This window comes from Corythoichthys intestinalis, chromosome 3 (genome assembly GCF_030265065.1).
Source record: "Corythoichthys intestinalis isolate RoL2023-P3 chromosome 3, ASM3026506v1, whole genome shotgun sequence".
Classification (NCBI taxonomy): Eukaryota; Metazoa; Chordata; class Actinopteri; order Syngnathiformes; family Syngnathidae; genus Corythoichthys; species Corythoichthys intestinalis.
In genome coordinates, this window is record NC_080397.1 from 35,572,971 (window position 1) to 35,589,739 (window position 16,769).

General features: G+C 38.4%; 1 protein-coding gene and 1 long non-coding RNA gene across 10 annotated transcripts in view; one reads left to right on the forward strand and one right to left on the reverse strand.

Annotated features, from left to right (window-relative positions):
- The window catches only part of LOC130912985 (uncharacterized), a 30,921-nt gene extending 27,123 nt beyond the window's left edge, over positions 1–3,798 (reverse strand). For both annotated transcript variants that reach the window (XR_009062685.1, XR_009062684.1), the window contains exons 1-2: positions 3,676–3,798; positions 3,157–3,211 (exon numbers count right to left, since the gene is read on the reverse strand). This is a non-coding gene — a long non-coding RNA (uncharacterized LOC130912985). The remainder of the gene's footprint in view (positions 1–3,156; positions 3,212–3,675) is intronic.
- Positions 1–16,769, forward strand: part of fbrsl1 (fibrosin-like 1) — a 532,343-nt gene that overhangs the window by 364,859 nt on the left and 150,715 nt on the right. The window lies entirely within an intron of this gene.

Sequence of the window (16,769 nt, forward strand, 5' to 3'; positions counted from 1 at the left end):
TGGTGACCGCCGCTTCACCGAATCATGTGCTCGAACAGACTGCGTGCATTGTTGGTGAAAGTGTTGTATGTCATTATCTAAGATTGTGATCTTTTACGTTCTTTTTTAGGATCCCAAATAATGGGAGCTAAATTGCTTGTTCACTCTCTTGAACAGATTGCGCTGTTGGTAACGGTTGTAAAAGTGGTGAAGACTGATGTATTTAAAAGATGGCTTCGTAGTTATGTAGTGGCAAGGATTTTCACTATAGAAAATTTGGGACAGTACTGCAAGCATAAAATGAAGAAGTAATAATTCTGATAATCCTGTGAAGACAGCAACAAAATAAAACCATGTTTTCATGAATTTAGCTCATATCGAGTTTCCAATCTACATAATATGATTTCAAAACTCGGGGGGGGAAAGCACTCAGGTAGCAGGTAGCTAACTCAGGCCAGCACCAAAACCTAGAAACAAAGAAATTCTAAGTTGAAAGAAGTTTTGTCATCAGAGATATTGCATAGCTCCTTCTTCTACATTTTTGTTGTTGTTTGTTTATGGTATTTAAGAAGTATGTTTGCACAAGCGGGATCAATCAGACTGGTTCTGAGCACTTTTGCTTGAATAATTTCATAGCAAATAATTACCGTAATTTCCCGAATATAAGGCGCACCCGTGTATAACGCGCACCCCAAATGTACTTGTAAAATCTAGGTAAAATTATGGTACCCGTTTATAACGCGCACCCTAATTCTAGTACCAATAAATAGAAGAATACAAGAAAACAAAGCTCGTGTACAGATACAGTAATGTAATTTTACTGACTGGTGAAACACAGCACAAGCATAGCATATTGGTAGTTCAAAACATTACCATAAACTGACAATATTTACGGTAATAATATGATTTGACAACTTCTACAACTTACCAGAGTCTAGGAGAAAACAAAACAGATGTGACTTTTCTTTTAAAGGCTGCTGTATAACTAGCTCGTTTCATCATGATGAATAAATGTTTCTTCCATGGATTGATACGGTAAAATGAAAGTGAGAACGTAAGTCTGAAATCCGAGAGAGTTCATCGCTGTCGACACGACAGTAACAATAGGAACTATTGTTATTTGTGTTTGAGTTTCCCAAGGGACAGATATAGTTGACGGATACACACAGGTTTGTGTTGTTACGTTTGTTATGGTCCGAGTTGCGGAGCTGCAATAAACGTTGACTCAAATGAGTTCAAGAAACTAAGTTATGTGCTTCATGAAGAGCGAAAAAAGCTGAATTTAACACAGACGAAATCATTCGGCCGATCAGAGTGAAGTATTACCAAAACAAAATGGTGACGTCACGTACCGTAATGGTCGGCAACGGATCGCCGCATACGTTTCTTCAACACAACGTGGCCGTGTCAATTAAAAAAAAAATCGGTTTATATATATATGTATATATATACATATATATATATATATACATATTTCTGTCTCCATCCATGTACCCGTTTATAATGTGCACCTGGGGGGGAAAAAAGTGCGCGTTATATTCGGGAAATTACGGTATCAGTTTCTTTGTTATATGTACATTTTGTCAAAATGTATCGAATTTACCTATAAACAATATGTGATAGTGTAATGCAATTCTGAATAATTACAAATATATCCTGGTACATGAGAAACCTCTGTGAACCTACAAGTAACAGGCCCCTACTTGTGATGAATTGTCAATATGAAAATGATGTGAAACTAACAAGACCTACACCAGAGAGAACATAAATGCACTGGTACCTCTACTTAAGAATGTCACTACATACAGAATTTTTAGGTTAAGACACACCTCAATGGGAAAATATTGCCTCTTGTTAAGAAAGAAATTTCAGGATAAGAAAGGCAAAAATACAGTATGGCTGGTACTTGCAGCTCCCAGAGTTGACTGAACATAACATACTTATAGCTGCCCTGCAAGTGGCTATTGCATAGCATTCCTGGCATCTAATTAGCTAAGGGGGACCTCTACTGTATGTGTATGTGTGTATCCCAGTGTCCTCATCATTTGCCCCTCGTGTTCCGACAGCTTTACATGAGTGTATTAACTTTTATTCTTTATTCTTCTTTTTTTACATCATGCACAACTCCGATTTTATGTTTATTGTGCAATAATATAATTGTAACATATATTTGTTACACATTTTGATGCATTTTTATGCATTATAACAGATTTATGTCTGAATTTTGGGGGGCTTGGAACAGATTGGGCATATACATGTAAAATGTGAATTTTCAAGTTAAGAAACTACTTCCAGAACCAATTAATTTCGTAAGTAGTGGTACAACTGTATTTTATTCTGATTCAGTTCTGAGGTCATCAGCATCTTTAGCCAGCGGTGGGTAGAGTAGCCAAAAATTGTACTCACATAATAGTAGCGTTACTTCAAAATATATTACTTTTTTTTTTTTTTTTTTTTTTTTTACAATGGTATTTTTTTTCTAGGCACAAAGTTATCTATATGAACTGTTATCAGTATACTGTACAATAACATATTCTATAACCACATTAAGTCAAAGAAATACAACAACAAAACAACCTTGAATTCCGGCGAGAGACAAAAAAATCTACAGAATTTAAGCATTACTCATCTAAAGAGCATGTGTGCCCTCTAGTGGAGAAAACATTTTTCAATTATTAAACTAAAAGGATCATACTGTATCTCCGGTTTTACTGGTCAATGGGTGTGAAATAAAAACTGGCAAAGATTAAAATCTGCGCTTTCGAGTCATGTTGACGGCGGCGCTCCATGTCAAATACTTAATTTTTTACGGTGCTTCAAAGACACCACGTGATTGAACAGGCTGGCGTGATCATAGAAAGACAAGCTTGACTCTGATTGGTATAATGGAGTCATGTGATTATTATCGCAATGTCTCATTGGTGAAACAGGTTGAGCCGCTTTTGGCGTCTCTGGCAAAAAAAAAAAAGGAAAATCTAATTTGTAAAATAAAGAGGAAAAATGTAACGACTAGTGTAGCCCGAAGTAGCAGAGTAAGGGTAGCATTTTTTCATTACCAAATCTACTCAAGTAAAGTAAAATGAATGTATTAGTAAAACTACTCTTAGAAGTACATTTTTTTCTCAAAAAGTTGCTGAAGTAAATGTAACGGAGTAAATATAACGCATTACTACCCACCTCTGTCTTTAGCACATTCTGGTGGAGCGGCTTCATGTTGTCTGTCTGGGGTTAGCTATAAATCATAAATTGTTAGTTTAGAAAGTGCCATAAGGTGAGGATACGGATTCCTTTCAGCCTCTAATAGCCAGAAAGCTATTATCAAAGTAGTTCATGTCATTCTCAATAAATTTCTTGTGAGAGTTACATGAACACATGGATCAATAAACCTACGACACGTTGGCTACAGTGCTGAAAATAAGTGTGGCTCTTTGGACTTTATTAAAGAAGATTAATAGGGTACTGCAGGTTTACTCTGAAAGAAAGTGAAACAACATCTGAGTAAAGGTTGAACCAGTAGTGGCCTTTTTCATTTCTTCAGAAATGGGAATTACAGTAGAATAAAAATGATGGGAAACATTAACCATTCACCAGAATTGCTCTGAAATATAGGACATGGGTGATAATACTGAGATTAGCCATCTCCTGATGTGCAACAAAAAAAGGCAATTGAAGGGTGAAACAATAGATTCTGCTCACCGCAAGACAAAGCCTCTCATCTGTAATTGTTAGTACTCAAACTAAACCAGCATTGATCATTTCCTGCAGCATTTTGCCAAGAAAGGTGTCAGCTTCTACCATAACATTCCAATGAAAACAAAGCCTCTTTTCATTATGAGCCACCTGACCACACTGTTTTTCACGCGTTAACTCAATTAGACTGTTGCTTCCAGGTGTGCCCCTGAGTGCAATCAGTGTATTTAAATTAGCCGGTTGCACATTGCCAAAGGAAAGCAAAGTTAGTTATGCATACCTCTCAACTCGTATGGTTTGCCAGTATTTTGAACGTGATTTTTAATCTTTTTAACAGCTATGGCGTACAGTAAAAAAATAAACATACATATTGTAGCGCCTACAAGGACAACGGCAACTTTGGTAGGGTTTTCAATGGTTTATTGCAACCAAGAGCACGAATACGACTACTGTAAGCCAGAGTCAATGCCAACGAAACGTCCACCCCACCCTCTCTCACTGTAGTCATTCCTTTGTAAGTTCCAAGGTCGAGACTTAAACAGTGGGGTGACCGATATTTTGCAGTTGCTCCCTGCCCCAGGTTGTTAACTAGCCTGACCCCTAAAATCCGCACCATTACGAATCTAAGCCTTATTAAATGACGGCATAGACTTCATAATGATATTGACAGGACACGGGGCGCAGGGCCGATTAATAGGGGGCCTCCATTGTTGGCGTGGCCGTCAAAGCTGACTGAGTGAATCACAGACAAAGAGCCTTTTTCCTTGAAAATTCTTGTGAATAAATGCTTAAATCCCTGAATTCTTTATAGATATGGACGTAAAACAGTCTTGATTCTTGGTTAAAAGAAAAAAAAAAACATGCAGTTAGCATTTATTTTACGTAAGTATGTCCAAATACAATGCTAGTCTGTCAGTCAATGTGGCGGCCCCCATATGTAAACAGAGCTTTTCCAGTGAAAATTCTTGTGAATAAATGCTTAAATCCCTCAATACTTTATAGATATGACACTGACATGACTTCATGGTGCTGTTGAGTCTTTTTTGTACTTATGTCAAATACTGTGTAAATGTTTACACTTGGTACTTAAGGGTATTTATTAGGGCTGTCAAAAATAACGCGTTAACGGGCGGTAATTAATTTTTTTAATTGATCACGTTAAAATATTTAACGCAATTAACGCATGCGCGGAATGACTCACTCAAGCATTGCCACGACTACAATGGCGCCGTTTGATGTATATTGAGAGCTAAGGGCCGAGACAAGCAAGTGGGGTGGACACAGGTGATACCGGCACCCGCCAAGGGGACCGCTGTTATTTTCAATATGACTGGCATTGTTAGATTGAGCAGTGAGGAAGAAAGTGGTCGAGCGAGAGAGGGAGCGAGAGAGTAGAGAAAGTGCGCAGTTAGCGCAGGCTCAAGTGCTGCGTCCCCCTCATGCTTTTGTTTTGTTAATAAAAGTACCCACAAAAAGCCATCCAACACCTCTCGGTGTTCACATGTACGCCACCGTCTTCCTCAGGAGGAAATCGGACGAGCAGAGCCAACTGATGACAACGAGCCAACATGAATTGCCGGTCCATAGCACTGCCAATTACCATGAAGGGCGAATTGGTAACGCAGGCATTTATTGGAGCTGCGCTATTTAATGGAATAAGCAGTGGCATCTCTTCCACAACTGTTGTAACTATTGTGGCAAGCGACATGGGGAAGAATAACTGGAGATGATATGTTTCTTAACACCATGTATTGTACTCAACGCAGAGAAGATATAGCATTTGCAGCAACCACTGTGTCTCATGGTTGCTCAAATTCCCATCATGCATTTTGGCAGTTAAGAACATTTAAGTAGCTACAGTATCATTTAGTGAAAGCACAACAAAAATAATATTCCTATCTCTCAAAAATAAAATAAAATGTTCACAAAAAGAAAAGCGCTCAATGCAAAGAGATCTGGCATTCCCAATCAAAATAGCTATGCAAAATAATACTCTATTCAAACATTAAGTTTAGCTCAACAAATACACTAGATGGCAATATTCACTCACAATATACAACTATCAAAGTTACTATAACTTGTACTCACATTTATCTTTTAAGAATTACAAGTCTTTCTATCCGTGGATCCCTTTCACAGAAAGAATGTTAATGTTAATGCTGTCTGGTGGATTTATTGTTATGATAAACAAATACAGTACTTATGTACAGTATGTTGAATGTATATATCCGTCTTGTCTTATTTTTCCATTCCAACAATAATTTACAGAAAAATATGGCACATTTTAGAGATGGTTTAAATTGCGATTAATTTTTAAGCTGTGATTAACTCGATTAAAAATTGTAATCGTTTGACAGCCCTAGTATTTATTATATGGGTTTTGCACTTTACCAACTTAGCTGTATGGATGCTCCAAACAAAGTTTCGTTGTGCGTTTTGTAACAATGACAATAAATATTCTGAAATGGACGTAAGACAGTCTCAATTCTTGGTTAAAAAAACAAACAAAAATAAAAAACGTGCAGTTAGCATTTATTATACGTAAATATGTCAAAGAATGATGCTAGTCTGTTAGGCAATGTGGTGGCAGCTTACAACAAAGCTTTTTCCGTTGAAAATTCTTGTGAAAAAAACTAAAAAATATAATTAAAATAATTACCTTGAATCATCGAACAAATCACTCCTGAGACAATCCTTCCTGTTTGAATGCGGTACAGCTTTCGTACTTTTTCAACATAAATCCGGCGTTGAATCGCTGCATGTGTCCCTGCGACCGACTCCGAATAACTGAAGCGGATTGTGGAGTGGCCCCGTACTTGAAGGCGTGGCGCAGTGAAGGTCGAATCTGACCCGTCACTATCATTATGAAATCTATGATCATGGTTAAAGACCCACTTTTTTAGACTCGCTTTTTCTCCAGACTAGGGTAGCCTGGTTTTATTTCTTAAGGGTTTTAACTAGGGTTGTTCCGATCATGTTTTTTTTCCCCCGGTCCGGTCCCGATCGTTTTAGTTTGAGTATCTGCCGATCCCGATATTTCCCGATCCGATTCAATTCCAAAATGAATAAAACTCGAACGAATATATACATTCAACATACAGTACATAAGTATTGTATTTGTTTATTATGACAATAAATCCTCAAGATGGCATTTACATTATTAACATTCTGTGAGAGGGATCCACGGATAGAAATGTTAGGATGTGCGTGAGCAGGAAGGGATCCCAATGCAGACAACTTCTGGCGAGCAGTATTTTATTAGCAATTGGGAGAAGAGCGTGGCGGGTGGAAGTTTGCCTGGCTCGGGGTAGTTGAGCTGATGAGGAAGCTCGGAAGGGAGGCAGGCGTGGAATCCGACGAGGGGCGCGCAGAAAACAGGACCTGGGACGAAAGCAAGGTAGTCGTGAGCCAGTGAGCAAAGATATCATGTAAGGAATGCGAGATACAACTGACGTGAGTAACAGACGAGTTGATCGGGCGATGTGGTGGTGCGTCCGCTGGGCTTTTAAAGCTGGCTGATGGTAATTGCTCACAGCTGTGGCCGCTCCACCCATCTGACATCAGACCTGTAATCAGGCAAAATCCCCTCACCTGAGGCAGGGCTCAGGAAGGAGGGGCGGAGGCCCTAACAAGAAAGACTTGTAATTCTTAAAGGATAAATGTGACTTTGTTTATTGTGACTAAATATTACCATTTAGTGTATTTGTTGAGCTTTCAGTAAATGATACTGTAGCCATTTAACTGTTCTGCCTAAATGCATGATGGGAAGTGCAACCATGACTGTGCGTAGGGGCACCAATTGATATATCTTCTCTGCGTTGGGAAATAACATAGGGTGTTAAGACAAAGATTAACTACTACCATTCTTCCCCACATTGCTTCCCACGGAGTTTCTAATTGCTGAGAGAGGGATTGTGAGGCTTTAGCCATTTAAAAAAGGGCTCCAAAGACTGCCAAAATTCACTCTACTCATTTTACGCTGCCTTTTAGCTGTATAAATAGGTAAACGGCGCCATTATAGATTGAACGCGACATTGCGTGAGTGGGTCGTGCAGCGCATGTGTTAATTGCGTTAAATATTTTGACGTGATTAATTTTTTAAAAATTAATTACCGCCGTTAACGCGATAAAATTGATAGCCCTACTTTAAGCCAAAACTAAAGACGCTGGATGAATGTTAGACATTTTGTCTGTAACGTTAAATACAATTAGAAAATGATTTAATTAAAATATATACATATATATATTAAAAAGGCATGTCAGATATTTTTTTGCCGATTCCGATACTTTGAAAATGACGTGATCGGACCCGATCGATTGGGAGCGGGACATCTCTAGTTTTAACGTTTTCGGATTTGATCTGTTTTATTGTTTTATTTGCTGTTTTGACTTTTATCGTGATGCATTGGGTCTTTTTTTGTTTTTTTTTCTTAATGTCATTGTATAGTACTTTCCTGCCTTTTATTTATCATGAACTATATTTGTCGTTGTTGTAAAGTACTTTGAGGACCTTTTGGTTTTTTGTCAAGAGCTATAGAAATACATTTGATTTGATTTGATTCAGACAGTGCATTTAGGGACAGCATGTAAAACATGACACTCCACACATCAACAATGTAACCTGAAAAATACATGCAACCAGATATATTTCATGCTTGTATTGGTTATTTTTTATGTTTATGTTAATATCTTTTTAATGAGAAATTAGAACTTTACGTTATCCTTTTTGAATTTGCGTTTAGTCAGCCTGTTTCAAAGAGCCAAAATTAGCAAAGAGGGCATGCCAAACATCATGATTTGATTTCGATGGGAAAAGTTTCATCCAACCATCTCCCAGAAATGGCAATAGAAAATAAATTCATTGTATTTATTGGTTTAGAGACGCAAACGCGTCATGTCCTTCAGCAGCATGCTTAGGTCTGAAGGGGTTAAGTTGTTGTTGATGAATAAAAAATACCCTAAGATAATTAAAATCATGTGCACCTCTAAGATACTGCAATAACAGTACAGCACTAATGTGTATGACAACAAATAACTAGCTTGAAAATTACTATGGAGGCGTGGCAAACGTTCCTTTACCCATACGCTGTGAAAAGTCGTCAACTGTAGTGAGCGTTACCTTTTGAATGACGAGTTAACTCATCCATGGCAGAAAATGAATTAAAAGGGATACTTACTGCTCTAAAAGCACTCTTCCTTCACCATTGCATTGCCCACCAAACCAGCAAATCTAAACTTGTGATAAAGCTGAGACACTCTAGGCATAGATTGTCATTTTCTCTTATTGAAGAACCAGAAATTGAAATGGAGTGAAATTCATCTCTTCTCAATTTGTTCATTCACTCTCCTGAAGTGTCATTGTGTCTCCATTAGTGTCCACTTGGCCATCCTCTTTGACTCGACATTTTTCTCCTCAATCTATCAAATAGTACAGCAGCTGGAGGTGCACGAGATTTAATGCAGTCATATCACACATCTCAAAGTGAGCCAGTTACCAAATCAAGCTTAAACACTTTCTCATGGAATTGATTTACTTTTCCTCAACAGCAACACACAAAGTTCTCTATCACGGTATGGACAAATTAAGTTTCACAAGGCCTTTTCATTTTATATTATTGGTATTATAATGTTATTTTGCTGGAAGATGCCGACTTTCCGAAAGCTTGTGACTTCCCCAGTATATGCCGATCTTTGCCCTTTGATCAGTTAAGGGAGTATGGTAAGATATATTGTAAAACAAACAGGGTATCTTCTAGGCCGCTGTCAGGCACTGCCTGTTTTTATATGGATGGGAAAAATGGACCGTCTTAATGTTTCGACACAAGTGATCATCCGTCCTCATCTCTTTAATAAAATTAGATTAAGTTCACCTGGGAAAGAGCTGAGAAAGCAGAATGCCTCACCACCTCCTTTAATCTAAAACCAATTTGCCAGTAATATTCCTTTCCCTGCAGCTTGGGATTTGCCGGCCCTGATTCAAAATGGAGGAGGAACGAGATGAGACCCGAGCTGCCTGGTTGCATTCAGCTCCCCACAGGCTCTGAGAAATTAGAACTGACACTGGCAACACGGGCCTTAATATGGAAATGTCAATTTTTTCCCCCCTCCTTTTGATTTGGACTGTGTGACTCCCTTACTCTTTGGTCTCTTTATCCTCTTATTCCATCTTTCATTCAAATTGGTTAACAAGAGAAAACTGACGGAGACAAAATAACTGCATAAATGCTTAAATATTTTTACCCCTGAAAAGATCATTTAGTCTTATTAAGATAATGTGATGAACCGGGGCCTCCATTAAGTCTAAAAACCAAGTTGTGGCCATTAAAGGCCAATGTCTTCTAATTTGTCAGAGTCTGTGCACTAGCCGTACATGAGTGAATGTTTGCAGTGAACAATGAGAAAATTTGTCTCAGCAGTGAAAATGTAAGCCCCCAATCATGCACAAACAGTGGTGTGATGTATTTGCTTGTCTGGGGCTCTAAAAGAAGCGTGTCAAAGGGCATGCTCAATAGTGAAACCTAGCCCCAGTGTAACTTGGGAAGGATAGGCATGATGACAGTGAAAGACTTGTAGCTTCTAGAGGGTCATGCAGCAGACATAGCCAACTGACATCAGCGGAGACAGCTTGTCACTAGCAATGCAGATCATAAGGCAATGCAGGGACAGTGAAGATGGCCATAGCACCATTGATGTGGCACTCAACAGCCTAGTTCTGGATCTTGCTAAAAGGTTGGCAATATTGTCGACAGTGTAATAACCACCGACAGGATATTTTGAACTATCCAATGGCAGTATGCAAACCTTTTCCTTTCATTCGCAATTGTTTGCATAGTCTTAATAAATAAGACATCTGCCCCTTTGTAATGATTATTATCTTGAAAAAATGGAATCAGAAGGTCAAATGGCATAACAGTACCATGCCATTAATATGTGTATATATATTTATATTCATATGGCAGAAAACACTCAGGTGACTTGAAGTTCCGCTCTGAGACCCCCAATTTGGCCAACTTTCAAAATTGTCCGATATGCATGTGTGGATACATCATTGGAAAGCTTAAAATCTCAATTTTCTGAGGGAAGAAAAATTTTGAACAGGAGTGCATTTTTAAATAAACAAAAACATTTTTAAACAGCGAAACCCTATCTGGAGGTGAGAGCACGCGAATGCATAATTAAACAGGCAACGACTTTAACGAGATATTATCGTGTACTTACAGTACCTTGTTTCCATCCAACAACTCCATGTAGCATGTATCACAGAGTGTCAAGACGCAGCTGTGAATGGCCGCAGCTGGATTTTGGAGGGATTTTATGGGTTAAACATGGTAATATAACAAGGGTTGCGATGCAAAAATCGCAGACATCAAGGAGTGGTCGAGATGTTCTTTTTCATATATTCAGCCTTTTAAACTTTTTTTTTTTTTCTTCGTTTGGATCGATTATTTATCATCCAACATATCGGAGAAAATGCAACAGTAACAAAAATAAGAGATGGTTATGAGGTAGATATCCGTGACTTTTTTTATAGACACCATTTTTTTCATTGTGACGTCATTTGTTTGAAAGTTTAAAATATGCGAGTGAATCATTTTTTGAAGTCGTTTTTTTTTTTTTTTAAACGAAATATTAGACATCAATTAATGATTCTAAGCTAAAAATGACAGACATCATGAATAATAAATATAATTTATTACCTTCATATTATGGCTGGGTTGAAACATCTGTAAATGGGGGTTTTCAGGGTTTTCGGGGGCTTAATGCACCATGAATCTGCTATGGCAGCATATAGCCATATTATTTTATCAAACAGAACAGTTGTTTTGGCTTTAAATACAGCAGTTTCTTTTAAAGAGGAGTGGGAGAGCAGAAACTGCTTTTTCAGTCTTGTCTGTGTTTTCCGCCACATTATATATATACAGTGCCCTCCATAATTATTGGCACCCCTGAAAAAGATGTGTTTTTTAGCGTCAAATATTTTTTTTTAATACAAATAATATGGGACCTTAATGGAAAAAAGAGAAAAATCCAACCTTCAATACAAGTGCATTCATTCAGTGGGGAAAAAATCCCACATAAAGAAAAAAATATTTGACATCAAATAATGTGTGTCACAATTATTAGCACCGCTTGTGTTAATACTTTGTACAACCGCCTTTTGCCAACAAAACAAGGTCTGGCGACTGAGATGGCCATGGGAGGAGCTTGATTTTGTGTCTGGTGAACCATTTCTGTGTAGATTTGGCCATATGTTCAGGGTCATTGTCTTGCTGAAAGACCCAGTGACGACCCATCTTCAGCTTTCGGGCAGAGGGCAACAGATTTTGATTTAAAATGTCCTGGTATTTCAAAGCGTTCATGATGCCATGCACCCTAACAAGGTTCCCAGGGCCTTTGGAAGTGAAACAGCCCCACAGCATCACTGACCCACCCCCATACTTCACAGTAGGTATGAGGTGCTTTTCAGCATGCGCATCTTTCGTGGCACGCCAGACCCACTTAGAGTGTTTGTTGCAAAAAGCTCAATCTTGGTCACACACAAAAATACACACGGTCCCAGGCTTCAACTGGGACTGTGTACTTTGGTCAGATGAGACCAAATACCATACACCAAAATGTAACAAATCGGTTTGTAATGTGGCCGACGTGTTTTGCGTGCTGTACCTTAACGCACCGCATTGCTGACGTGACAGAGAGAGGGAGCGATGCTATTGAGTTTTCTTTCACTTTTAATGTTTTGTAGAGAACGCCGTCAACTGTTGCAGACAGTAGGCGTGTTGTGTTGGACAAGTTCTGAAAAAAAGTTATAAAAACCTGACGGAGCTGCTAATTTCTTTGGCGATGTTACCACAACAATACTGTAATCGTCACCTTAACTAAAAAAAACTGGCGAACGGAGGTCAGAAGAGGACCATCGAGATGGCAGACTTTCTATAGCTGTATTGTTGAGCCAGTTCACAGATGCGCACCCCACGCTCATATTTTCTATCATTTGCATCTTCATTTTAATGGTAAGCGTCACCTTTTTACTTGTTTCACCACATGTAACAACCTTTTTGAAATCTGTGTTGATTTCTCATACAAGAAAATCTGCCATGCGACCGTCTACGGCGCTATCATCTCTTCGTATTTTGAGCATGTCGTCGGATGTAGAAGCAAATGGCGAGTCAAATTTTACTTTGAATGTCGAAAAGATCGTGTTTCGAAGCGATCGTATGTCCAGGTACCACTGTATAATAATAGTGATGTAACAAATCGTGTTGTAATGTTGCGGTTGTGTTTTGCATGCTGTTCCTGAACGCACCGTGTGACTGACGAGAGAGAGAGAAGGAGGTGCGGAACAGTGGGAAGTTTTTACTTTCTCTTTTCATGTTCTGTAGTTGTTGGCGTCGGCTACGGCGGATAGTAGCCGTGTTGTGTTGCACAATTTCTGAAATAAATGATTAAAATTTTTATTATTATAAAATATTGTCATTATTATAAAAATAATAATGACAGTCGTCCTCGAGATACTCCGTACTGCCGTCTTGCGGGAAAACATTGAAATTACGGCGCTGTTGTAAATCATCGTATTTCGAGCCAAATGACAAGTCCAAATTTTCGCTGGATGTCGAAAGGATTGTTAGTCAATGTGTTCGTGTGTCGAGGCACCACTGTCCACGCATACCTGATTCAGATTAATACCTACCCACATGTAAAGTTGTTTTTTTTTTCTGAGCTGCCTATGTTACAAAATGTACTTGGTGTTTTTCATTGTTAGGACAGTCCAAACCTGCGCTGTGACCACTGTGTTCTAAAGTGTTCTTGTTAACCCACCCCGTAGGGAGGTCTCAAAAACTCACTTGCATTGTTCTTGATGTTCTTCTTGTTCTTGGGGATGACTAGGCCTGTCGCAATAACAAATTTTAGTGTGCGATAATTATTCTCATAAATTGTTGCGATATGCGATATTATTGCGCCCCCCCCCAATTTTTTTAAACCAATTTACAATAACACAGTGAGAATGCAGTATATATTAATAGATCAAGTACACCCATTTAAACGCGATGAATATTTACTCTTAAATTCAAAAATACTTTTCAAGAAATCACAACTAAAAACAATAGACCATGCCTCTTAAGTAAAAAACAACAATATTGATACCGCACTGAAACACAGAATAAATAAAATATGTTTAAAAAAAAAAAAAAAAAAAAAAAAAAAAATGGCACTTCATAACTTAAGCATTTAGGCAAATGAAAACTTTTCCCTTCATAGCTTCTGCAATGGTGTTCCATACGGATGCAACGATACAGTTAAGTCACGGTTCGGTACGATTTATGATACGGGGGACACGATTTTCGATCCGATTCAATACATTTAATGCTCTGTAAAAAAATAACAATTATATTTTTTGTTTCGTTTTTTTTTGTTGTTGTTGTTGTTTTTTTTTTTGTTTTTGTTTTTTTTTTTTTTTTTTTTTTTTTTGCTAACAAGCAAAAATTAAATCGCCATTATATAAACATGCATTTTAGTGCATAATATTTATGTGCTTACTTCTTACTGAGCTGAAAAAAATTTGTATAAAAGTGCTGAGAACAATCTTTACGGTTTGTAAAGTGAGGCAGGGCACAATGTTGATTGCTACAGCTCTCTTAGCAGCTAGGTTTACTACATGAGCAAGACATTTGTGGTCCGAATCCATCTGTGTCACGTACTGGATTAACAATATTTGCAACATTATCTATAGTCACTGGTATGGATTGATTTGGCCTTCTTAACTTCCATTCAGTCATGAAAGTTTAGAATTCATCGATGTAGTATATGGACTACGTGTCCCATAATCACTCTGGGCTCACGTAGCCAACGGCATGGACCGTAGCACATCTAGTTTGCCATTTCATGATAGCTAGTGTGTGCGCGCATTAAAAAAGTTGGCAAGCGCCGCTGAAATCACGTCTGCTCATTACTACACAACACCAGCATATGACAATTGACTTTCATAAACAGGACGAGTTTGACGCACAGCGCTCTTAATGTCATTCAGCTGTTCGTTGTCAAAGCGAGGTTGTTCGTAGCAGCCAAGTCGGTAACAATGTTTTGGCGGTCTTCGTTGTAAATATCTGGCGTTGTGCCGAAAAATAGCCGCCTCCCGTGAAATGTCACTCCTGACGGGAGCGCCCACACGGCAACAACACCGGTGCGCCGTAGATGGTCTACAGTCACTCCGGAGCACTGACGCAGCCGGTATACATTGAACAATAGGATATAATGGGAACTATTGGCTCCGGCGCTAGTTTTTGCCGGACCTGGAACGAAGATGCATTATGCGCAGTTGGTAACGAGGAATCCGAACGTTTAAAGTGTGCACGCGAGGCGATAAATCGCAGCGGAAAAATTACCGCCTTCATTTTTATTTATTGCACGATAAATGGAATTATTACATATTGCGACAGGCTTAGGGATGACACTTACTAAAATGGCTTCTCTTCCATTATTTGTCACTGGACCAGAATTAAATTTGGTAGGTATATTCTCGGGATGTATACACATCGATCCTCTTAGCTGGATTTTTTTTACACCTGTTGTTTTGTCCCAGGGTTGATTAATTAGATTAATTATTTGCTGAATTAAAATTGCTACTCCTCTGTTAGTCATGGACAGACCATAGTGAAATTTGGTAGGTACATTCCAGCGATGTATACGCATCGATCCTCAAATCCAGATTTTGGATTTTCTTTTTCGTCTCAGGCACTGAAATTTGGTTGCTATATTCTTGGTATGCATATTTCTGATTTTTATTTTTGTCTCATGGGTGATTAATTGCATTCACTATTTTGAGGCTTATTGTTGCCTTTAGTTTCTGAGGGAGCCAGGCAGCCATAGTTACTTTTGAACTTTTTATTTTTTTAAATATTTTTTACGTAGTCTACTGGAATAACAACACTATGTACATTTTTCAACAAGAGTAATTCAAGTAACTTTGACCCAATATTGGGTGCAGATGTTCTATTCCAAGTAGAAAAATTCATAAATGGTTTTGTGTGCATGGATGTAAGATTTGAGGGTTTCTGACTGTGCATAAACATAACACTTAAGTGGGGTTTTATTCAATAAACATGGTTGGGCTGTAATTACTTTCACGTTTCTTCTGGCTGGAAATGTAAGACTGTGTGTTAAGAGCTGGCACTCCACGGCTTTTCCTGACTTACCTTGGCTTCACGGGGCTGCCTAATGTAGGAGGGCTTACTTTTTCTTCACAACAAATGGCATATGGCATGTGTGATTGTGGCTAAATATAGGAGTCGCTGTTTTTATTAGGGTTAAAATTTCCCTGAAGAAACATTACATCCCCTTTGGCATGAAATGGATCTCAGCTTTATTCCACTGTGGCCTTGAAATGAATATTCAGAGACATTAAATTGCCTTCTTGGACTAAGAGACCACTGAGCAAAGAGCTTTATAAGTCATATGTTTTTAAGACCGGTTGTAAGGTAAATTAAAACAATAAGTTTGCATTGATTTACCGTCCTTTAGAGCATTTTTGGAGTAGTTTAATGGGAACGCTATGGTCCGGTTGGTAGAAATCGAGCATGTAAACAAGGCTTATATTGGATTCCTTTTTCACCCGTAACAAATCCACACTCAAGGGTATGATGCTGTTTGAGTACGATACAACCATACAACGTTTTAAGGTAAGAGCCATTTGGCAGGAGCGAGTTAGGGCACTGCAACAACTATGCTTAATTTATATCTGTCCTAAGTGAAATGCTTGAGCCTCATTCAATTTTCTCACCATATTACCGTCTACAATTGGATTAAAGAGTAAAATTAAACAACAGTAAGTTAGCTGGGATAGGCTCCAGCACCTCCGCGACCCTCGTGAGGAATAAGCGGCATGGAAAATGAATGAATGAATGAATGAATAATCCCTTTTTTTTTTTTTTTTTTTTTTTGCCCTCTGCTTTGCATGCCTCTTTTGATATACAGTGCACTAGATGAAAAGGGTGTAACGGTACATGTATTTGTATTGAACCGTTTCGGTACGTGGTGCTCGGTTCGGAACGGTGGCGTACCGAATGAGTTTCTGACGTAATGTAAACCTTACTTTTCGAGGCTGT